The following is a 23,735-nucleotide window of genomic DNA, read 5'->3' as shown; positions in this document are numbered from 1 at the left end:
ACCATCTTAATTTAAATGAAAAAAAACACAGAAATAGTTTCCTTACCTTGTCAATTTTTTAAAACTTTCCCTTTATTTTTTTACTAGATTATATTTAACAAACAGTCACATAATGTATTTGCTGCTGCTTCTTTTTTTCCCCTCTGCTTCTGCCTGATATAACGTATTTCCGGTTTCAAATGAGTTGTGTAGTTGATAGGTCGGTCAGTTCATACCTCTGATGTTTTTAACTCTGAGGTTCTATTGTAGTTTATTTTTATACAGTTTTTCCATTCCCTTTACTTTGTAGTGAGAAATCAATGCATATTCCATTGGTCACCCACAATCTGCTATGGAAAAGGGCAGTGCATTTGCCTAGCTTCACAGATCACATTGGGATTGGTGTAGGCAAGAATTTGCTCTGTGCATAAAGGTGGCTTTGATGCCCCGTATATGTGCTGTTGTTGGCAAAGTTTGAGGTTTCAGTATTTGGGCTTCCATTGTGTAGCAAACTCTTCCTTCACAGCCAACACGTAAACAGTTCTCAGACAGAAGGCTTTGTCATGCTGACATTGAAGTTACAGTGACCTGCCCCCAGCCTTGTAGAAAGAGATTAATAATGCTGTTTTTTTTTTAAACAGATTCTAAACTTTCATCCCTAAGCTTCGAAATTCCAAGTTCAGGTTCTACTTTAAAGTCAGTTGAAAGTGGGTTGGAAATCAGAAATGTGCAAATGAAAACCATCTGGCCCCTGTTGCACTACCCTGAGAACAACCAGAGATCCTGGAAAACACTGTTGAGGATTAAGTCCCCCTCCCCCCCAACCCCACCAACTTTACTTATAAAAAGCAGAGATAGAGCCCAGCATGATGAAAAGTTGGGTAAGGGCGGCAGCTCTCGCCTAAAGGAAGATCCCTGGACCTGCACCCAGAGAAGTGGAGCACAATGGACCCATGTGTCAGCCCCTGTAAAACACACATGGGGGTTGGGCCAGCTGGCTGCCCTCAGAAGAAAATGAGGGGAGGGGAAAGCTCACCACCCTAACCCAAAATTCCAAGGGTGCCGGAGAGAAACAGCCATGGGGGTCACTGGGGAGCTGGATGAGATGTGGGGCTGTCACAGTAAGAATTGACCCCCTCTTTGGGGTCCCCTGGGTAAGCACCAGGGGCATAAATTGCTAACGCTTTTTTATGTAGTGGATTGGCAGTTGGGAATGGTTAAAGGTGTGAGTGTGGAATGGAAGGTTCCTTTGCAGGTTGCGAGAGGCCAAGGGGGAAACGAACAGGTTAATTTAAGAATTCCGCCAGGCCCAGAGATCAGAAGCCTAGGGGCGACTTACACAGACACACACTCTGCGTGCCAAGCAGCTAGAGATTGCTTTCCAACCCCAGCTGGTTGTGAGAGATGAGAACTGAGACAAATAGAACTGAAGAAGTTGCAGGACTAACAAGATTACATATTTGTGAAGGTTAGCCCGGTGAGACTCAACAGTCTGCCTCGCGACCCTGAAGCTGGTGTGTTATGGAAAAGTTAGGGAAGCTGCGGAGAGCTGGTTCAGACTGGTGCCAAAAGCAGAGAGCATGGGGAACGGAGGGGGGGGGGGTTCCCTGGCCAAGATGCCCCCAGGAACACCCCGGGCTTAAAATCTCTCCCAAGAGCAGAAGTAAGCTGGAGATCTACAGCAGACTCTGGATGATTTGTGCACAGGGCAGAACTCTCATCCACCCTTCCTCCTCTTCTTCTTACATTACATCCAGGCTTGGCCAGCCTTGGGTTGTGTGTGTGTGAGTATGAACGTGGGTTAGGGCTCAGGCACTAATGCTTCCTTCCTCTGAGTAGGATGACCAGACAGCAAATGTGAAAAATCGGGACAGGGGATGGGGGGTTATCGAAGCCTATATAAGAAAAAGACCCAAAAAGCGCAACTGTCCCTATAAAATTGGGACATGTGGTCACCCCACCTCTGAGTGACATGGGGCGTACCCAGACACTCACCTCTGTTGTTTGATTAATAAAGCTTTAAAAACTTAGTCACTTGATGTGCTCCTTCATCTCCGTCCCAACGATCCTGCAGCCTCAGCCTGATAACCTGAGGCCCCAGGCAGATTGGTAACATAAATCTGTCACAAGGCCCTGAGGCTGGAGAGCATCAGGACAACAGGGTGAAGAGGAGATTAAGTGAAGTCCGTGTCAACTGCGGTTTGAGGAAGGCTGAGGGGAATTAAGGCCACTCTGGAGTTGCAGAAGGTTGATGGAAATTCAGAGCCATATAGGGTTTGGCGAATAAGGGCTTGTGGCACGGTCAGCCTGCACAGCACCCTCTTGTGGTCCACCAGGGTACAACCCATCCTGCTTCAGTTTCCCTTCAGGATCTTCAATGTCAGCCGCTACCTCCAATGTGACCCAGTCTGTGGTGACTTAACCTTCCAGTCACACCAAAGTTTGGCTTCTTCCAGGGTAGCCAAGTTTCAACACACATAACACAAACCCAAAAGGGCGAATTGTCCATTCCAGCCTGTGGCTGGACCAAGCCCTTCTATTTGCTCTGTCTTTTCTATTTAACCCACACCTGGCCTCCCTGTTTCAGGCCAACCTTCCCTCAAGGAGGCCCTGACCTGCAGCAGTCTGACCCAGCTTCCTCTTACTGAGTGAGAACCAGAGAGCTTGTCCCTTTCCCAGCCAGCCACCCACTCAGTTGGGTTCTCTTCTTTTAGCCCCTCACTCTAGGCCTGTCATCTACTCCTGGTGTAGCAAGGTTGGGCTGATTGAACCTACAAGCTGTCAGCCCCTTCTTGGCTGGTGAGTGGGTTGTACACCTCATCACAGGGCCATGGGGATTTATGGGCATGGGGAATGCAGGAGAGGAAGGAGGTGAGGGAGGGAGGAGGAAGGTGTATTACGGGGAAGAACTGTGTACATTTCAAACAATAGCAATTTCTTTTTGTAACTAGGGTAGAGCAATGTCAAATGGTAAAATAAAAGACATATCGCCAGCTTTCTGACGCCCTTTCACCTAAACAACTGGGAAGGGCTGTCATGGCTAGTAATGAAGGTGTCCTGGAGCCAGCTCAATAGCCTCATACTCACACCAGAAATTATCTCCCATCTCCACTTGGGCAACAGCTGCTACAGGGCTCTTTAGTCTGGCAGAGACAGGCACAACAAGAACCAATGGTGGGAAATTAAAGCCAGGCAAATTCAAATTAGAAATGAGGCACAAATTTCTAACAGTGAGGGCGGTTAACCATTGGAACAATGCTACCAAGGGAAGTGGTAGATTCTCCATCTCTTGATGTCTTCAGATCAAGACTGGATGCCTTTCTGGAAGATGCTTTAGTTAAACCCAAGTTACTGGGCTCAGTGCAGGGGTAACTGGGTGAAATTTAATGGTCTTTGTTATACATGAGGTCAAACTAGATGATGTTATGGTCCCTTCTGGCCTTACAATCTATGAGTCTATGAATTTCTGTAGTGGATTTATAGCCTCCTCCCTTTTGGAGACTACCTTTTTCCCCCCCAACATGGAATTACTTTATGCCATCGGGGCCTGGAAACAGCAAAAAGATATTCCATTTAATTCTTTTCTCCACTTCTATTCCCTAGTTATTAGCCACTCTCGTCCATGGCTTTGTTGGACTGCCACATTTCACGCTCCCTCAGGATGGTATAGGCATCCCATTCAGCTGGCAGCAGATCACTCCTTACACTATAAAGGCCAAAGTGATCATATCACTCTGGTGCACTATGTCCACAAACAGCACACTCTGCAGGTGCTGCAGGCCTGTGGCTTGTTGCATCTCACCCACACTTTTCAACACAGCTCCCTGAACCAGGAACATAATGTCCATGGCTTACAGTGTATGTTCTCATTTTATATTTTTAGTTTGCTGCATCACCTCCTTTAAATAGTTCTGTCCTGCCCTAAAATCTGCACATATGTTGTGAATGGCAACATCCTCTCACTTGCAGATGATGTGATGGGGTCAGCAGCTCCCACCGCCCTCTGCCATGCTGCTTGTGGACCTGCAGGCCCAGGATGTATCATGAAGAGCACCAGCAGCTGTGGGTGTCTGTGATCATGAGGGGCTGGATTTTAGTCATTTGTTCAGTAGTTTTGTTATGTTTTCAGATCTCGTTTTGTGGTTTGTTTTGGAGCTGAACTAGCCGTTCCTTTGCAGGTAGCTCTTTGGGAACTTGAGATGGCCATGCTCTGGGCTCAGAGGGAGAATATCACTCAGGGTCCCTCCTCCATGCAGCTCAGAGACTTCGGAGTTCTTCCCCACATCCTGTTGTGGAGTCCCTGGGGTACATGAAGCTTCCCAGGGGAGGATGGGAGCAAGGAGAACCATGGGAAAGTAAATGGAGTTACTTGGAGGTGTGGGAGTGCAGAGAGCAGTGCTTGTCTGGCTGTTAATTCATTAGTTCATTATCCTGCTCTGTGTTCTTATTTGCAGATCTCAGCAGTATGGAAGTTGCTGCTGAGGCAGTGAACACACCGTGCAATGTGTGCGAATTTACATGCATATGCACCAGGACAATGTTCACTAGCTGCTGCTTTTCCCTTTTATGATTTTCAGAAGAATCCTCAAGGGACCAAATAAAACCAAGATTTCTGCTTTAAAGTTGAAATTCAGATGTAGTCACAGTATTTCTGGCATTAACCTGAGGGTTGGGTGTTTAGGGACAGACATGGGGCTGGCATGCAGAACTGGCTGGAAACTGGAAACAATTTTCTGATAATTTTGTATCACCTTTTGTTCATTTTTTTCATCGAAATTATGAAATCTTCTGTCTAGCTTCAGTGAGTGGCTTGTCACGACAGCGCCAGTACGCTGAGCTGCCATGGAAGGCTGGGCAGGGGCATTGTCGGATTGCACTGGAAGTATGTATTGCCCCACTGCAGCTGTTCTGCCAGTGCTTGTGCTGAATCAGTGCAGAGGAACATGGTAGGCGACAATATGTCATCGCATTTGATTAAAATCCAAAGGTGACGTGGTGCCTTGTGCATTGCTGTAAGTATGTATGTGGCTGTGCAGCGATACAGGTGTGTTGCTGTTCCTGCTGGTAAGCTCAAAGTTCTCTAGCATAGACATAGTCTCAAACCGCTCATCCACCAGCACCCTGCAGAACAGCTGTGCTCACAGGGACAATCCAACTAGAGGAGCCCAGGCTCAGACTCTTGGGCATTGGGGCAGAGAATTCTCAACAGCTAGAGCCCTGCTGTATAACTCCTTGTCAGAGGGGATCAGACAGAGTCCTGGCCTGGCCATGGTTAAAGCAAAATGCAAGATCACTTCTTTGCTAAAGACTTTCCCAGGAACAACTCCAGGATCGGCACAGAATCACGGAAGTGTGGGCTGGAGGTACCTCAATAAGTCATTTAGTCCAGTCCCCTGCACTCAAAGCAGGACTAAGTAATAACTAGACCAGAGGTCAGCAACCTACGGCACACGTGCCAAAGGCAGCATGCAAGCTGATTTTCAGTGGCACTTTGTTGCTGATCTGGGCTTCCGTCCGCCAGTCCGCTCAGGCCGCTGCCTGCCTGGGGAAATTGGAAAACTCAGCAAGGAAAAGCAAGGGCAAGGATCGCACTAAACTGATAAGATCTGAATTTTAATTTAATTTTAAATGAAGCTTCTTAAACATTTTAAAAACCTTATTTACTTTAGATACAACAATAGATTAGTTATATATTATAGACTTATAGAGAGAGACCTAAAAACGTTAACATGTATTACTGGCACGCAACACCTTAAATTAGAGTGACTAAATGAGGACTTGGCACAGCACTTCTGAAAGGTTGCCGACCCCTGAACTAGACTGACTTGCATGAGATGGAGCTGGTGTAGTAGGAAGAAAAAGAAAGAAGCAGGGAGAGAGTTGAGGGGTGGATCAGAGGAAGAGAAAGAAAGAAAGAAATCCTCTCCCAAAAAAATGTACCAGTGAGTCAGGGAGAAATGAAATCCAGTGAAGATACATAAATGTTAAATAAATAGATATGTTCAGGGCTTAGATACCTTGGTGACAGGTAGGGCTGAGTGAATAATTGGTTATTTGGTTCGGTGCCTGAACCCAATAATATGAAAGTATTTTATTTGGGTTCACCTGAAACGGAAAAGCCAATTTTTCCCGACAAAATGAAAAAAACTGTAAAACAAATGGTTTGGGATCAAATGAAATGTTTTGTGCTACCCTAAACAAAATGCTTAGTTTTCAGGTTTTTTAACTCTATTTTTTTTAATTAAACTGAGCTAAATTTTTCTAAACAAACATCATTTTGTCACAAACTTTGAAATTTTGTTTCAAAAATGTCAAAACTAAATATTTTGACTTTTTTGGAAACTTTCCTCCCATTTTTATTCAGTTGAAACTATTCATCAGTTTTGACCTGAATTCGTGAACAGTCAACTCTAAACTGCATTATTTGCCAGTGCCATATCAGCTATTCACGAAGTAAATTTCACCCAGCTCTAGTGACAGGCACCTCAGAAATATCTAAGATTAAAATGCCTAAGCTTGTATCTTCCACTTCCTGAATCTTTCCTGATCTCAAAGAATTCCCCCTGGCCTTCTGACCCCTGTCTCTCAGGCTCATCTGTTGGTAAGGTAATTGAATTAACTGTCATTGCAGCACTAGGCTCAAGCCAACCCCACGTGTTTTAACTGCAAATTTAAACACAATCCTTAGAAGTTACACGATGCTATGTGGTCACTATCCCAACCATGGTGAAGAGCTGCACCGCTGTAGAATTTCTGGGATAGCAGCAATAGTACAAGGATTTTAAAAAGAAAGAATAGCTACTTACTCTAGTTTCTTTAATTTACAGTTTGGATTCTTCAGTGCTTGACAGAGCAGGTGAACAGGTGAATGCTTTGGCTTATCCTGATGGTTTTTCCTTAAAAAAATGAGAGAAGAGAAATTTTCTCTGTTGTCTCTGAATGCAGATTTTAATTCTGTTTCCTGAACATTGAAATAGCCTCTTGGACAGTCTGATACAGTGCATATAGGTTATTCTGCTGTTAGTTGTAAGTCCCCCAATTGAAAAATACATCTAGTACTTTGATACGTATTGTAAGTATACGGAGTCAAATAGAATACATGCGACTAAGATTAATCCATTCATTTTATGAACTTGTGGTACTCTGATTCTCTGAATATTAAAACCCAGTTCTAACTACTCACACAAATGGGAATGTCTCCAGAGGTTTCATGATTGTGTGTCAGGCAGTAACTGCGGTATCATTTCTGGAGATACAGTAGAAATGATCGTGTTTATTTAACTAGGAACGTTGTCTTTAATTTGCCCACAAAGCTAAAAACCAAATATAAGTATTTGTTTAAAATTGGAAGTATGACAACTGTTACTCAATAGTGTATAATTGGGGTTACACTTAGTGAAATTACATCCCTAGGAGGAACCAAAAATGGAGCGTATTGTTTCCTGACAGCAGAATGTGTAAAATGGTACGTTAATTTTAAAAAGCAGCATCTGTATAAGAAATAGTGCTGGATGAATAATTAAACAACTAAAATTCAAGAATATTCTGATGAATTTTAAAGTGATTATTTCCACTGTGTTCACACATCTTTATTGTACACTTTGCAAATATTCTAGCAAAAGGAATTTGCAGACAGGAATGTTGTTGAAGCAACGCGATTAAGTCACTATTACAGAATATTCCTGTGAAAGCAAAATTTGTATTTATAATCCTGAGCATTCATACTAGAAATCTGGTTATCATATTTATGCTCATCGATTCACAGAACCAAAATATCTATGAACTGTGTGTCCAGTCCAAATGAATAATTTAGAAAAAATATTATTTAAAAAAAATAAAATTGATTGGATAATTTGTGAAAAAGGCAACATTCATTGAATGAATTATTCATTATTATCTGCCCAGCTTTAACAATCAGGTCTTTCTTAAGCAGCAGTTGTAGAGGACTCAGGGAGATAGAGTGATAGTTGGAGAGACTAGTGGAGTCACGGGAAAGGTTTTTTATCATGGGGGCAAATAAATCACACATATGTTGCCAAGGAAATGGACTAGAGTTTGAGGGGGAAAAACATGAGGAATGGAAGGGTATTAGGGACAAGGTAGATCAGAAGATAGGATGGGATGGTCGATGTCCCCGAGGCAGATGGTGGGTAAAAGGAGAGCAGGCCAACCCCCTATCTTTTGTCACTCTGTCCAGTCTGGCTTCCTCACCACTGAAGCTTCCATCTTAGTTTTTATTAACCTCACCCTAGACAGAGTTCAGATACTCGGTCCTCCCCCTTCTCAACCTCTCCACTGCCTTTAACATCTTTGCCTACTCTCCTCCTCTTGAAACCTCTTCTTTCTTCAACTTTCAGGAGTCTGTTCTCTCCTACTTCTCCTCCTACCTCTTTCATCAGCATTTCATGTGCTGCATCCTCCCATCCCCCTCCACCTTTCATTGGCACCCCACAGGGCTCCATCCTTGGCCCCTCCTTTTCTCCACCTACACCTTGACATTGGGCAATTTCATTCAAAATGTGGCTTTGACAGTCAAATTTATGCTGAAGACTCAGATTATTATAAGGTTATCCAACACCGTGGTGTCCCAGTGCCTTCCACAAGACATCTCCCTTCCAGCAGGAAAGAGTGTGGTTATCACTGGGGTTATTTTTAAAAAAACATGTATAACGTGACGGTGCTGGTGAGATCTGGTTCTCGTGGGAAAACTCAGTCAGAGACATAGGGTTTGTATTTAGTTTTGAGGCAGTGTGTGTGTGGGAAGGGAATGGGGTTCCATTCTTATTTCACTGGGCAGTGAGTTCCACTGTTGTGACCCCACAGCTGTAACAACTGAATCTCCTGCAGAGATGAGCCTTTCCTTCCTTGTCAATAGATTGCTTTTTCTTGTGGAACAAAGCCACCAGGCCAAGTCGCTGTCATGGAGGGACTGGAGCTTTCTCTCTCCCTCTCTTTCTCAGCTGAGGCCAGCACCATGCAGTGCTTTGAAAAGAGTCAGTACAACCACATTTAACTTAACTAGGGCCAATAGGGAGCCAGGGCAGGCAGCACCATTTTGGGGAGATGCGTTCCCGGTAACCTAACCAGCCCTCTTCACTGAATCGAACACAAGTTACTTATCTTTACCATTTAGCCCTTTATGGCTTACCCTTGCCCTGTCTGTTACTGTAGCACATTATCAGGATGTCAGCCTCTGCCTCTACTCTGCTGACCATGCCAACTTTCATTACTCATTAGTCTATAGTATTTTCATGCTTTCTCCCTTGCCATCCCCTGTGCCTGGGAGGAACACATCATAACTCCACTAAGGAGTAAGGAATGGTGTCCCTAGCCTCTGTTTGTTAGAGGGTGAAGATGGGTGGCAGGAGAGAGATCATTACCTGTTAGGTTCATTCCCTTTGGGGCACTTGGCACTGGCCATTGTTGGTAGACAGGATAGTGAGCTGGATGGACCTTTGGTCTGACTCAGTATGGCCATTCTTATGTTCTTATTACTCCTCTGCAATAGCCTTCTTCAAACCCCTCCTTAAAACTCACCTCTGCTGTGAATCCTGCAAAACACTTGACAGTGGCTGGGCAGCCGGTGCACATGACTCCTGCTTACTAACTTGTGCTTATTAGACTAAACGTGATCATTCACTAGTTAGTGCAACACACGGTGGTGAGCTTGTGAGGTGGGAGCTGGTACTGACCAATCTCAATTCATTCTGGGGCCACCAACATCCTATTACCACAGAATGGTGTTTAATCCCTAGCACTAGGCTGTTGGGTTTCAGGATTGTTAGGCTGGGTTCTCGTCCTTGTTCTGGGAGGAATCTAAGCTCTGCTGGTTAGAGACAGCAGAGCCATTGCAACAACCCTCCTGCTTGGGATGTCTTCAGCAGAACAGGTTAGAAAATGTTAAACAAACATTCGTTAATACCTCTGGAGAGGGGGAGAGAGAGAGATCTCATCTCAGAATAGCAAATAACCCTATGGTTAGTTTTTTCTCTCTGTTGGAGCTATTCCACTTTGCTCAGATCCTTAAATATTCATTGGGCCAGAGAGAGCGAGACTGATTCTATAACTGGGTAGTTAGGACACTGACCTGAAACGTGAGAGAACAGGGTCAGATCTGTTACCTGCCTGATTTGGCCAGCCTTGATCTGTAGGGAGAGGTCCTGGGTTCTCAACCTCAAAAGAGGGGCATCTGTCACTTGATTTAAAGGACCACTTCCATGAGTACAGAGGCTATTAGAGATCCATGAACCGCTTGCTGTACGATCTAGTCACTAGACAGGAATAAAGAACCACTCTGTCTGAATGTGGATTACACAGAGATATTTTGGCTCTTTTCACTGTATAGGCAGAGTGGCAACATGGATGAGCCTTAGATCCATGCTAGTAGAGGCCTAGGTTTTATCCTCAGCTCTGTTGATGTGAATTTGCTAATCTCTCTGTTATTTTAGCTGTAAAATGAATGGGTGATAGTTATGCCTCCCCTAAGGCAAGGTTTTGAGGCCTATGTTAATAAGGGATGAAAAAAGCAGAGAAATATCAAGAGAAGTCAAGAAAATAACTGGGATTAGAACTCACAGGCCTTTAGCTGGTACCTCAGTGCACCATCTGCTAAGCTACTTGGTAGGGTGACCAGATGTCCCGATTTTAGAGACAGTCCCGATTTTTGGAGCTTTTTCTTACATAGGGAGCCAGGGCAGGGAGCATTCGCTGTCCCAATTTTTCGCACTTGCTATCTGGTCACTCTACTACTGGGTATTGTGGCATCTTCGTTCACCCAGAAAAAAACAAAAAAGCTCCACACTCCCATTGCACTAGTTACGTGGAAACATGTGACAGTTTTGCAAGATGTGCAAGAGGTGGTAGGTTGGATTAGAATTGTTTCTGGAGACCTGCCAAGCCGTTGTTAATACCGACACTGAGACACACCACCAATTATTTAATGCACCTTTTTGTTTGTTAAAATCCAATTATACTGATAGGAAGAAGCTACTGAAATATTTTTCAGGATCCTATGTAAAACTGATTTTTTTTAAATGGGTAATTTTAGTTTTATCCACATGCAGCAAATTGTGGTGAAGAGTTCTAACAAAAATAATTGCTCTTTGTTATTTTGAAGAGCTGCAGCATAGTTTGGTGGTGATGACACCCGTCTTCTGGTTGCAGCTAGAGCTGGTTGAAACTCAGAATTTTGTGGGAAATTTCAAGTTCTGGTTTTGTTCTGAATTTTTATTTTAACACACTGCCTTCTACACACAACAGCACAGTAAAACTACATGCTAATTTTCAGTTGAGGCCTAATCAACACACAGTTTTAGTACAGCTATAACTATTTTGGTTAGGAGACAAATTTTTACCAAAATGTTCTGACCAGTACAATCCCTTGGGTTGATGCAGTTTTATTACTATGAAGGTGCCTTAGTTGTACATCGGGGATGTGGAAGCTAGTTTTGTTTCCTAGTGATTTCTTCAACATGGAAGGTCTCGGTGAGCAGCTCTCAACATTCCTTGTACAACTGTTGACACAAAGCAGGTTTCCCTCCCCCGCTCTTTTGTCTCACCCCATTCATATCTGTATACAAAACAGTACAGCAAACATTTCAGTCATTGAGAGGACAGAGCAGAACAAACAATCACGATTTTTTTAAAAAAAGGTTATTTTTTTGATAGTGTGATAACTGTATCATTAGTTTACAGTAACAGTAGAATTTTTCTCAGGTGGGTCATTCAGCCAATTACTAGTTATCAAGACATAGGGAAAACAACATTTAATCTGTTAAAGAAAGTACAGATTTTCCAGCTCAGATAATACTTACTGATGTCGCCATTTTTGTCGTCTTGGGAGTTCTTCCTTGTGGTCTTCTAAGATAAATGTACAGTCACACATACAAAGTGACTCCAGACGACGACAATGCTTTACACAGAATGAAAGAGCCCTTTGATCCATCTGGGTAAATTTATTTTGATTTAAATTCAGTGCAGTGAAGTGATCCAATGCATTAACTGCAAAATCTTCTTCATGCATCTCATACACACAGTGAAACAACTCAAGCTGATAACTTTGATAAATCCCTTCATGAACACAGAGCAATGTTAAATCTGTTTCTTGGTTTGCTTGAACCCACTTCAGTAAATCTGCCTTAATTTTAGGTGAAATTTTACACCCAAATTTTTCTTTCAGGTCCTTCATTCTTTCTTCATTTAATAGCCCAAACAGGAATCGCACTGTTAACATTAAATAATTTTTAGAGTTTCCATAGTTTTCTAACAATGTTTTCACATCTTTCTTGGGAATCCCTGAATCTGTTGTTTCATCTTCCTCCAGGACATATAACAAAGCTGCAAAAAACTCTTGAAAGCTTAAGTGAATGAAGCTGTAGAGACATTCACAGTCAGTTTCTTTTTGAAAAATATTCTCATTCAAAAAGAGGGGGAGAGAGTTTTCTTGATCTAAGCCGAACTTCTTGATTTCTTCTTCCTCAAACAGTATCTTTTGTTTCCAGATTCCATCAGCAGCCAAGGAGCAAAGTCCCCTCAGATTTCCGTATAAGTGTTGCTTCGTATTGTTGCTGAGAGGCTTAACTAAACTGGAAAGGTAGAGGAGCATATACACTGCAGTGACTGTTTTTGAAGTTTGTGTGAGATTCTCACCTTTTTCAAGCTGTTGTTTCAGAACCTTGCAGATGATCCAACATATGAAGGGGACAAAGCACATTGTGAAATGAATTTCATTTGCTTTCACAAATCGTAAAGCTTGTCTTGCTTGGTTTTCATTTCCAAAGAACTTGTGGAAATATTCCTCCTGCTCAGCTTCAGAAAACCCCAGGATCTCTGCATAACGTGAACACTCCAAACATTGTCCGAGTTTCTCCGGAGCAGCTGGTCTTGTTGTGATCATCAGGTAGGATTCAGGAACAACTGTTCTCCTAAATAAACTGCTCAGGAGGATTTCCATTGGCTTCTTCTCCCATGGATCAGTGCACAGATTATCTTTAGGCTGATCAAAGGAAAATCTCAGTTCATCAAACCCATCTATTATAAACAGGAGTTTTTCTGGATTCACCATAATTTGGTTAACTGGTGCATTTGTATTAAGCCATTTTTTAAAAATCATGTCAGCCATACTTCCTTTCTCATTAAGAAGGTTCATTTCCTTGCAGTTGATGTATAAAACATAATCAAACTTTTTCTTATATAGTTTCCCAGCTGCCCAATCTTACATGATCTTTCTTGCAGTCATTGTTTTCCCAATCCCAGCAGCTCCCAGCAGCACAACGACTTGTGGAGTTTGTCCATCTTTATCAGGTTTTTAGAGGGTGGCCAGTGTAACTGCAGAACTAGTTCGTTCAGTCATGACTTCTGCATGTCTCCATCCCATGGCCATTATTTCATGTTCTCTCTCCTTTGGCTGATGAGGTCTGTCTACAATAGTGAGGTTTGTGTATCTTCTGTTTAGAATGATATTGTCACCAAAACTACTGTTCATATCTTTTATTAGCTTGTATTTCTTTTTAATATCATCTTTATACTTCTTCTTGTAGCCTGTATCGGCAACATGAGACATTAGAAATATTGAACTGAAAGTTCAGAAAACAGATAGACTAATCTCTTAAAATAGTTCTACTGTAACAACAATAATGGTTCTTCACATTTATAATGAAACCTTCTTTAAAAAGGATCCTGAAATCACTGAACTATGGGTGAGATCCTGCAGACCTTACTCAAATATGGTCACCCCAGTGAAATTATTCGTTTAAGTAAAGACTGTAGGCATCACCTCATCCCCTGGTGAGACCCGGCTACTGTCTGATAGTGCACAGGAACACTACACAACATGGTAGGTTACAAGTGGAGGAGAATATCATATGCAGTTGAAATAATACTGGAAATTTAGGTAGAAAGAATGTAACATCATAAACTAGGATTTGTCAGGACACATGGATTTACAAGAGAGAGTGTCATGGGATCTTTAATTACCACAACTGAGTACCTCCAATTACCTTCCTCACTTAAGAGATGGTGTCCCTACAGCCGAGTGTCCTCCAGCACCAGGCTGATGCATTCGCTCAATACTGACGGAGAGGGACATTTTGCACAGATCTGTATTGGAAGTTGCCCAAGGTAACTAAAGCCCCACTCAGCCCATTATAGAAAATAGTTTGTAAAACAGCTGATACAAACTGGATCATTTACTCTAGAAAAGCAGTACTGAAAGGTCTGCCAGGATCCTGGTAAAGTCATAGGTTGGCATGACAATGAGCCAAGAGATTCTAGAAATAGGAAAAATTTTTATAAACGAAATCACCAAAGTATTTTGATTGATTCATTGTAATGGCATGAGGCTGCTGCCCCATTTTGTCTGGGGGTCCCTAAATGGAACAGAAGAACACATGAAATGGAAGGAGCGAACTTTCCCACCGTAGCTGGGATTCCCATCACCTCCTGGGATTGACCATGACACAAAGCGTGGAAAGACAGACAAATTGCTTAGGATAAGAACAAAAGGATCGCACAGAGATGTAGGGACAAAACCAGAAAGGCTAAGGCACAAAATGAGATACACCTAACAAAGGACATAGAAAGCAATAAAAGGCTCTATAAATACAACACGAGCAAGAGAAGGACAAAGAAAAGCACAGGTCCACTGCTTAGTAGGGAAGGAGATCTAATAATTGATGATACGTAGAAGGCTGAGGTGTTTAATGCCTATTTTGCTTCAGTGTTCACTAAATATGTTAATTGTGACCAGATGCTAACACAATTCTTATTAATAACAAGAGGGAAGACCCAAAAGCCACAATAGGGAGAGAGCAGGGTAAAGACTACTTAGATAAGTTAGACGCATTCAAGTCAGCAGGACCTAAAAATTTACCTTAGGATACTTAAGGAACTAGATGAGGCCATCTCCAAATCACTGTCTCTGAGAACTCATGGAGGATGGATGAGATCTCAGTGGGCTGGAGGAGGGCAAATATCTTTTTAATGATGGAACAAAGACAATCTGAGGAATTAAAGACCAGGCAGCCTAACTTCAATGGATGGAAAGATACTGGAACAAATTATTAAACACTCAATATGTGAGCACTTAGAGCATAACAGGGTAAAAAGTAAAAGCCAATGTGGATTTTTCAGGAACAAATCATGCCAAACCAACCTTATTTCCTTCTTTGATGGGGTTATTACCTTACAGGATTGGAGGGAAGCCATAAATATCACTTATCTTGATTTTAATAAGGCTTGAGACACAGTCCCGCAAAACATTCTCATAAGCAAACTAGGGAAATGTGGTCAAGTGAATTACTATAAGGTGAGTTCACAACAGATTGAAAAAATGTATTCAAAGAGTAGTTATCAATAGATCGCTGTCAAAATGAGAGGGGAGTCTAGTGGGGTCTCTCAACGATCGATCTCAGTCTAGTACTGTTCAGTATTTTCATTAATTACTTTGATGATGAGTGGAGAACATACTTATACAATTTGTGGATGACACCAAGCTGGGAGGGGTTACAAGCACTTTGGAGGACAGGTTTAGAATTCAAAAGGACCTTTATAAATTGGAGAACTTGTCGGAAATCAAGAACATGAACTTCAGTAAAGAGAAGTGCAAAGTACTACACTTATGAAGGAAAAATCAAATGCACAAATACAAAATGCGGAATAACTGGCTAGGCAGTCGTATTGCTGAAAAGGTCTGGGGGTTATAATGTATCACAAATTGAATATGAGTCAACCATGTGATGCTGTTGTGAAAAAGGCTAATATTCTGGGGTGTATTAACAGGAGTGTCATATGTAAGACACAGGAGGCAACTGTCCTACTCTACTCAGCACTGGTGAGGCCTCAGCAGGAGTCTTGTGTCCAATTCTGGGTGCCACACTTTAAGACTGATGTGGAAACACTGGCAAGCACCCAGAGGACCAACGAAAAGGATAAAAAGTTTAGCAAATCTGACCTACGAGGAAAGGTTAAAAAACCTGGATATGCTTAGTCCTGAGAAAAGGTGATAAAGGGGACCCAATAACAGTTTTAAAATATGTTAAGGACTGTTATAAAGAGGATGGTGATCAATTGTTCTCCATGTCCACTGAAGGTAGGACAAGAAGTAATGGGTGTAATCTACAGCAAGGAAGATTTAGGTTAGATATTAGGGAAAACTTTCTAACTATTCTTATAGGTGAGCTCTGGAATAGGCTTCCCAGGAAGGTGGTGGAGTCCTCATCATTGGAGGGTTTTATGAAGAGGTTAGACAAACACCGGTCAGGGATGGGGTAGGTTTACTTGGTTTTGGCTCAGTGCAGGGGAGCGGACAAGATGACCACTCAAGGTCCCTTCCAGTTCTACATTTCTATTATTCTATGACTATGTTGGGCCTTCATCATCCTGATCCTGAAAGACTTTCTGACCAGCCTGAGGGAACCAAATGATATCACTGCCCTTTCGTGAAATCCTGGATACTATCCGGGATGTGAGCCTGAGGCTTCTGATGTCACCCCACATGCCCCGCCCCCCAACACACACCATGTCATTTGCCTTCCCCTCCATGTTTCTTCTTTCTTTTTCTATCTAAGGAAAGTCTCGCTCAGCTGGCCAAGACGACGCCATCTATCCCAGCACTGCTATCGGCCTGACCACAGAGTCAGATAAAAGTCACACCTTAGTCTGATATTGGTAAAAGTTTGCTGGGTCTCAGGGTGGCTGATCAACACACATGCTGCAGGTAAGCTGCACGGGAACGTCAGCATCATAGACCAGCAGCATTTTCTCTTTGCTATTCGTCTCTCCCCTTTGTGAAAGGAAACAGGATTGGATCTCAGCAGCACCACCACCACCAAAGCATTTCCTGGGGATTGAAGTTGGCTGCTGCCCATTAAAACCTAGGGAATGATCGTCACCTGCAGGGCCATTTCCACAGTCACCATCAACATCTTTACAGTGCTGCCTTTGGGCACAGGTAGTGTTACTGCAGTTTCACAGTCTTCCTTGTTCTGGAGAATTGCTAGGGAACCCTATGCTAATGGTGTCACCTGGAAGGCACTTCCTGGGTAGCCATCACATACCTTTTGCTGACAACTTTGATGGATTTTGACACTGATGAAACTCTGAAAGGGAAATAACATTTAAACAACAGTGTAAGAATGCAGAGTGTATTTCAATACAAGCGTGTTTCTGTTTTGTACAGAGGCAGCAAGTGACAGAATGATGCAATTGCATCCTCTGTTAATGAAGTAATCACCAAGGAGAGCACTGCTACCAGCCATCAGTGTATCAAGTTCAGTTTGGGGAATACTGTGAAGGGAGCTCAGTTTCTCAGACCTCCCCCTGCCTGGTTCCACTGATGACTAGTCTGCACTTTACATGATGAGCTGGCCACGTGGTCAGAAAAACACAGAACAACTGGTACTGGGACAAAGAGTCAATTCAAGAGTGTCTGTGGGGAGAGGGAATCCCTCACAAACACTCATGTTCCGACACAGATTAGGTGAAACAACTAAAGAGTCCATGCGAAGGAGAATTCTGACCTCGTTCAGGGATGGGCTTCATGGCCCAGGAGAGCCCTTAAAACCTAGGGATCTAAGACAGACACTGAGGGCAGCCCGAGGGAATTTGCTCATTTGGAATAACTACCACTTGGGTCCTCCCCCACAACAACCCCTAGCTTTTCACTAGATTCACTTATTGATAGAATGCTGACTGGATTCAAAGTTGCACAGGTAACCAGACTAGTTTGCATAATATTGCCATTCCTTTTGCCTAGCGTAAGTTAGGCTAACTTAGGGGGATAAAGTACTTTTCCCTACCCCTCAATAATTATTATTTTATTACTGAGTTATGGTAGGATCTAGAGCCCCAGTCAGGGGCTCATTGTACTAGGTCCTGTGCACACACATAACATGAACGTCCCAGCCTGAGAGAGCTCACAGTCTAAACCAAGTAACTGCCTCCTGCATTGTGCTCTGGAGGCTGCCAAACTCTTCCCCCGGGGGACTGTCCAGGGCAGTGAACTCCAAAGGCCTCTAGGAAGAGCCCCACTGCCAGCCCTGGAGCTTCCATCCCAGGGATCCCAGGCAGAACCAGCCCAGCTGGGCTCCACTGGCACCATAGGATGCAGGGAAGTGGAACAGAAATGACTGTAACAGGGCTCAGTTTAGCTCCATCACAGAGCATGTGGAGTTTAACACTGCTCCACTATAGAGTGGCTCCCCACTGGCACTGGCTATTACACTCCTGTGGGACACTGCAAAGCAGCCAGGCGCCTCTGGAACTGCAGCTCTCCAGGTTTGCTGGCTTCTTGGCTGTTTGTACTGCACTGAATTTGTTTCCTGCATTAAAAGATAGTCTTGGAGATAATAAATATCCTGCTTGGAACCCTAGGAATGTCTCATGTTGTCAACCAGCTGTTTGGGGATAACATACTCTGCTGTGACCAGTTACCAGTTACAGGTGTTCAATTCTCTGTCCCAGCTCTGGCACAGGTTAGAGCAGCCTGGGGGCTGGCCTTACTTGCACTAGTCACCAAGGAATGATCCCCCAGCTAGGGATGCATTCCAGCTACTCTGCCTCTGCCCCTCTCCCTGTCCATGGCACTCCCTCTGCACTGCTATCTTGGCTCTACACCCACTGGGGACTCCCCCATACTGGGGATTTCCTCAGAGGGAGAGTTACAGGCTGTCTCTGCTCCTTTGTGCCAGTTGAGTGGTGAAAAGGGAGTGGAGTAGGTGCAAGAATCTGATCCACTCTGGGCATCTCTGCTCTGAATCCCCTTGGTTTCCTGCTGGGATTTGAAATTTTTCACTCCTGCCATCACCCTGTTTCTCCTTCTGCTCCTGCCACTGCTGCTTTGGGGGAGATTCTTGGGGCAGACTCCCAGGTTTTACAGTAATTTTATGTCTCTTACCCGTCTCTCTTTCCTCTCTAAGTTTTGCAGCAGAATCTCGGAGGTTGATCTGAGTGAAAACCTCGATGGTTGCATCTAATGCAGCATCTCAACCATAGAATTCCATCAGGCGGTTCTTCGTATCTATCCTGTCAGCATTCTCCAGCCGACCTCGGGGGATGGTACCTTTCCCCTCAAAGTCAGAATGTGATAGTTTGTCTTTAAATCTTTTCAAGTCTTCCTGAGAAAGGTTGTCGTAAGAGCAAGTCACTGATTCTGCTGCTTTGGTTTCCCATCACTGGGCATCAAGAGAGAAGCTAAAATGCAATGTAATGTCTTAGTGTTAATCATTAATTGGATATAACAATTATTCCCGTGTAGAGGAAAGAAGTAATCTAGTAGTGGGAGAAGGTCACTGGAGCTCATAACTCCTCAGTGTTTCTCTCGTCTTTGTGCCTGTTTCCATATCTGTAAAATGGAGATAATCCTGCTGATCTAACTCACAGGGTTGTTGTGCATCTTAGCTAATGTTTGTAAAGCCAGATGAGTTTTTAGGAAGATAGGGGCTATGGTAATAGATTTATCATCCACCTGGATTTGAAAATAGAGGTGGGAAACCCTAATTTAATTAACATTTCAAAAAAATATAAACCCAGAAAATACAGTCCTGGAATATCAGGCTCTGCATCCTGAGATCCAGTGTTAGCTTGTGAGAACCTCCTCGGTATTTTGGATATCAGAGCAAGGTGAGTTGGAGCAGTGGTAATTTCTGACATGCAGTGCATCTACACAGCAACTGTGGGGTGTCAGCCCCAGCTTGGACTGACAGACAGATGTGAGCTTCAGCTCTACTTGAACTAGGGCCTAAAAATAGCAGTGTGGTGGGGGCAACACAAGCTAGATGCCCATGTAAAATCCTGTCCGATCCCCTGGATACATATCCGGTTGGCTAGCTCAAGCCACCATCCATGCTGCTACTTTGAGGTGGGAGCACAAACACAGCTCATGCACATATGTCTACCTGCACTGGGAATTACACCTCTCAGTTGCTGTGTAAACTTACTCACAGGCCCTATTCTGACAGGTCTCACCACCTACATGTACAAACTACAATTCGTTCAGATTAAAGACAAAATCCCAAGAGAAAATGCAGAAAGCGATGGACTTTGTGAAAGTAGAATTAATTATATTGTAAAAATAAGAATGGATTAAAGAAATGTTGTCTGCACCTTTAAGCAAAATTGTTGGAATGTTGCAATCCAGGCGTCAGGAACACAGACATTAGCATAGAACAATTGCACCGTTTAAGGGCAATTGGAAAAGTATTAGCCTTAGATCGATACCAATCAGTAAGGACGTGGAATATGCATGCTGTGTCACAGGTGGTTTTTCCTGTCTGTTGCTTTCTTTGTCCCTTTGTCTAAACTCCTGTTTCTTTTATCTGCATTATAAATAAGATAGTTTGTGTCTCTATGTATGTTCTGCTCACAAATTATCTGGTGTATGTAGCAAAGCCGCTGTGCATTTAATTTAAACAAATAGGTGTTCTAACAACTGTGAGTCCTGAGTCTAACTTTGCAATTTTGAGGTTCCACCTGTGATGGCACCGTCTTCACTGAGGGGCTGTGTGATTCCTGACCGTTTTTGTTTTTAGTGTTTTTTTTTTTTTTGACCGTGGCCGCCGGCACCTGGGATTTGGCTTTTTTTTTTTCCAGCGGTCTCCATCTTTAGAGCGAAAGGTGCACAGCCACAAGTGGGGTCTACGCCATAAAATTGTTGCATTCTCCACTCTGTTTGGTAGGCGATCCCGGAATCTGACATCAGGAATCTGGTCAGGTAATTTATTCTGTGTTTGTCTGGACTGAGGACCTGTCCATTGATCTCTCTCTGTCGTATCCATCCCATTGTGATGTTGTTTGAGTTCGGGTGCCGTCTCCATCCCGTGGGATTAGGTTCGGTTACTTATCCGGGTTTCCTGTCCCCGCGGTCTGAGTGAGTGGAATCTGCACAATCACAGCCGACTACACACTTTGGGTTAAAACCCCTGTTTGAAAAGCAATATGGGCGATTGACGGCAGTCGCCTGTGGGCTCCTTTTTGTGTTGTGGCACTGGGCATCGCTCTGATGACCCTACTTTCCTTCTTGTGTTTGGTGTAATAGTTCTCTTTTCTGCTTATGGGTAACCAACGTCAGCCGGAGGCGTTCCTAAAGGCAACTCCGGCTCATTTTATAGTATTTAGGATCAGGTTCATAACTCCTGTAAAAAGGGTCTCCAGACTCCTTGCTTTAAATTTCTGAAAATGGATCTAGGTTAACTCAGGGGATCAAACTCAGTGGCCCACTGTTAAAATCTTGGAACAAAGACTGATGTAATTCTTAAAGTACCTAAACTCGTGCCAACCTTAAAACTAAATTGGCTTTAAAGTTAAGAGGTTACTTGTTTCATGCATGTGGTTTGAAAGGGCAAATTCGTCGGTGACAAATCAACTTCTCCTCTCTCAATTTTTCTATTATTTTATTTGTTTAAAAGCTTGTTTTTATTTTAAACGCCTCCTCTGCCCCACCAGACTAAGCCGCGCTCCCCTTTGCCTCCATTCTCCACAACCCCGGATCCAATCCCCTTCATGCTCCCATCTCATTGTAAAAAGGACAAAAAGCCCCTTGTTCTGTTCCCTTTTGTTGTCTGCCTCAAAAACTAATTCTTTAGTGTTCTACTACCAATTCAGCAAGGAGGGTGGGCTCCTCAACTAGCCCCCACCCTTCCTGGTCCCTTTCCTTGAACATTTCTTTCAAAATTGTAAAGTGACCACACTAGCACTCACAAATGGTTCATTGAAAAAAGCAGAATCGGGCCCAGACAAGCAGGCAAGCAACAGATAAACTAAAAAACAGGTTAAAAGCCCTAAGGAAATAATGTCAAAAGTAAAAAAAGCAGTAAGTGAAGGCATAAATCCCTGAAACTATACTTAAAATGGTAAAATCGAAGGTAATAAAGGTGTCATTTTGAAACATAAACAAGTAATTTAAAAAAAAAGTAATAAGTTAACTCTGCAGAGGCTGAAAAAAATTAAGCAGTTAAACTTTGTAAAAACTGTTAAAAAAAACCATGTTAAAAAAAAAAATTCTTGGTTTCTTTGCAGCCAGAAAAAAAATTCTTGGTTTCTTTGCAGCCATTCTAAAAAAAAAATGGGCCCTTTTCCAAAAAAGAGCTGTATATATATATATATATATATATATATATTTGGATTATTTACAGGCAATGTAAAAAGAAAGCAATGTAAAAAAAATGTTAAAAAAAAATGTATATGTATCTATTTGTGTGTAAAAATATGTAAAGTTCTAAAAATCTAAACCAACACATCTGGTTGTAAAACTCCTGTTTTTAGATATAAAAAAAATTGGTTTTGTTTTTTGTTTTTAATGCCACTAAAAATTCATTTAACTCTTTAATTCAAAGTTGCAAAACTAACAAACCTTTTTGCAAGACCCAGGTAATTAGTGCTGTTTGGCTTTAAAATTTAGCATTTAACCCTTAAGGGGTAACTTAATTCTTTACAACATTTAAAATGTTTTTAAATAAAAACCAAGTCATTGCTGCTATTGGGCAGTCAAAATCAGGAAAATAGAAAAAAATTCTGTAGTCTGTTTGTTTGCTTTTTTTTGTAATAATAGCAGATAAAAGCTGTAGTAAAAAAATAAGCAACAGCAGAGGTAAGATGCACAAAACAAAGAGAAGCAATGTTAAAAACACTGAGCCTTAAAATATCTCTGTGTAATCAGACTGTCACTTTTATAAGGGTACATAAAAACTCTGTAAAAACAAAACAGTTACACCTTATGTAAAAATTAATATGGCTAATGTTTTTAAAAAGTTATAGTATAAAAAAAATGTGCATTTTCCCTAAAACATGTGCAGTGTATATTGTAAAATGGGTTATTGTTAATATTAAACATTAAAATAAATTTAATGTTAGTAGGTACCCCTGTAACAACTTATAGTGTGTATGATTTTTAAAAAAATCCTATAAAGTAATATGGTAATAATGCTTCTCAGCTATTGCCAGTAAATAAACTTAAAGCTTAACACAGCAGGAAAAACATTACAAACTTGGTCTGCCATATAAAAAAAAACATAAGGTACACCATGTGGTAATCTAGCCGTCCAGTCCCAGACCTGGACTTTAGTGTCCACCAGTCTGGTCCTGTCCCAAACCTGGACTTTTGCGTCCAAAGTTTGGGGGCTTACCTGAAACTCCTCTCATTGCTCTCACTACCTCTTAGCTTGGCTATTCTCGCTGCCACATTGTGATCAGGAATTAATCTATGGGGCCTTGATCTCCCCCTTTTCCTCCCTCCGCGTGTCCCCCAACCCTTCCTCTCTTTGGTGGACACCCAGCTTCCCATCCCTTTTTTTGGATGCTAAAGCAGGGAAATAACCCCTTCCCCCTCTCTTTATCAGGCTATGCCTCGCTGCTAATCCTGTTTTTGTGACCCAAGAACCAGCTTCTTCTGCTTCTTCTCCATCAGGACAATGGAGATGCAAAATCCCACAGCTGCGGCTCTGCCTACCCCCTGCTCTTTAGGTATATTGAGCGGAAAACTGTAACATCCAGAGTAACAGAGAGTATTCTTCGCTCTTTTCCCGCTAGTGTGTTCTTGCTCTCCTGGACCCAAATAGGAAATTTAGCCCACAGCTGGCTTTCCCTGGTTTCTTCCTATGGAAAAGAACTTTCACCAGGTTGTTAACAAGAAACTTTATAGAAAAAAAGAAAGAAAATATAAAACAATCCATCTTGCATTACGAATCTCAATACAGCTCTTGCTTTCTATAAGAAATATAAATATATTCACAGTCTGATTTTAAAAGGTAGCACAATTAACCAGC

The 23,735-nt window shown here is 42.5% G+C and overlaps 2 protein-coding genes and 1 long non-coding RNA gene across 3 annotated transcripts in view; 1 reads left to right on the top strand and 2 right to left on the bottom strand.

Moving 5' to 3' along the window:
* LOC116836373 (NACHT, LRR and PYD domains-containing protein 12-like) overlaps positions 1 to 23,735 on the top strand; it is a 596,145-nt gene that overhangs the window by 253,249 nt on the left and 319,161 nt on the right. The gene's annotated exons all lie outside the window — the stretch shown is intronic.
* Positions 1 to 23,735, bottom strand: part of LOC116822635 (NACHT, LRR and PYD domains-containing protein 3-like) — a 142,829-nt gene that overhangs the window by 21,592 nt on the left and 97,502 nt on the right. The gene's annotated exons all lie outside the window — the stretch shown is intronic.
* Positions 17,035 to 23,735, bottom strand: part of LOC116822636 (uncharacterized) — a 16,467-nt gene continuing 9,766 nt past the window's right edge. Inside the window, exons 2-3 of the long non-coding RNA XR_012655742.1 lie at positions 18,872 to 19,167; positions 17,035 to 17,075 (exon numbers count right to left, since the gene is read on the bottom strand). This is a non-coding gene — a long non-coding RNA (uncharacterized LOC116822636). The remainder of the gene's footprint in view (positions 17,076 to 18,871; positions 19,168 to 23,735) is intronic.

This window comes from Chelonoidis abingdonii, chromosome 4, assembly GCF_003597395.2.
Source record: "Chelonoidis abingdonii isolate Lonesome George chromosome 4, CheloAbing_2.0, whole genome shotgun sequence".
In the NCBI taxonomy this organism is placed as follows: Eukaryota; Metazoa; Chordata; order Testudines; family Testudinidae; genus Chelonoidis; species Chelonoidis abingdonii.
Note: the sequence above shows the minus strand (reverse complement) of the source record. Positions and strands in the feature narration are given on the sequence as shown.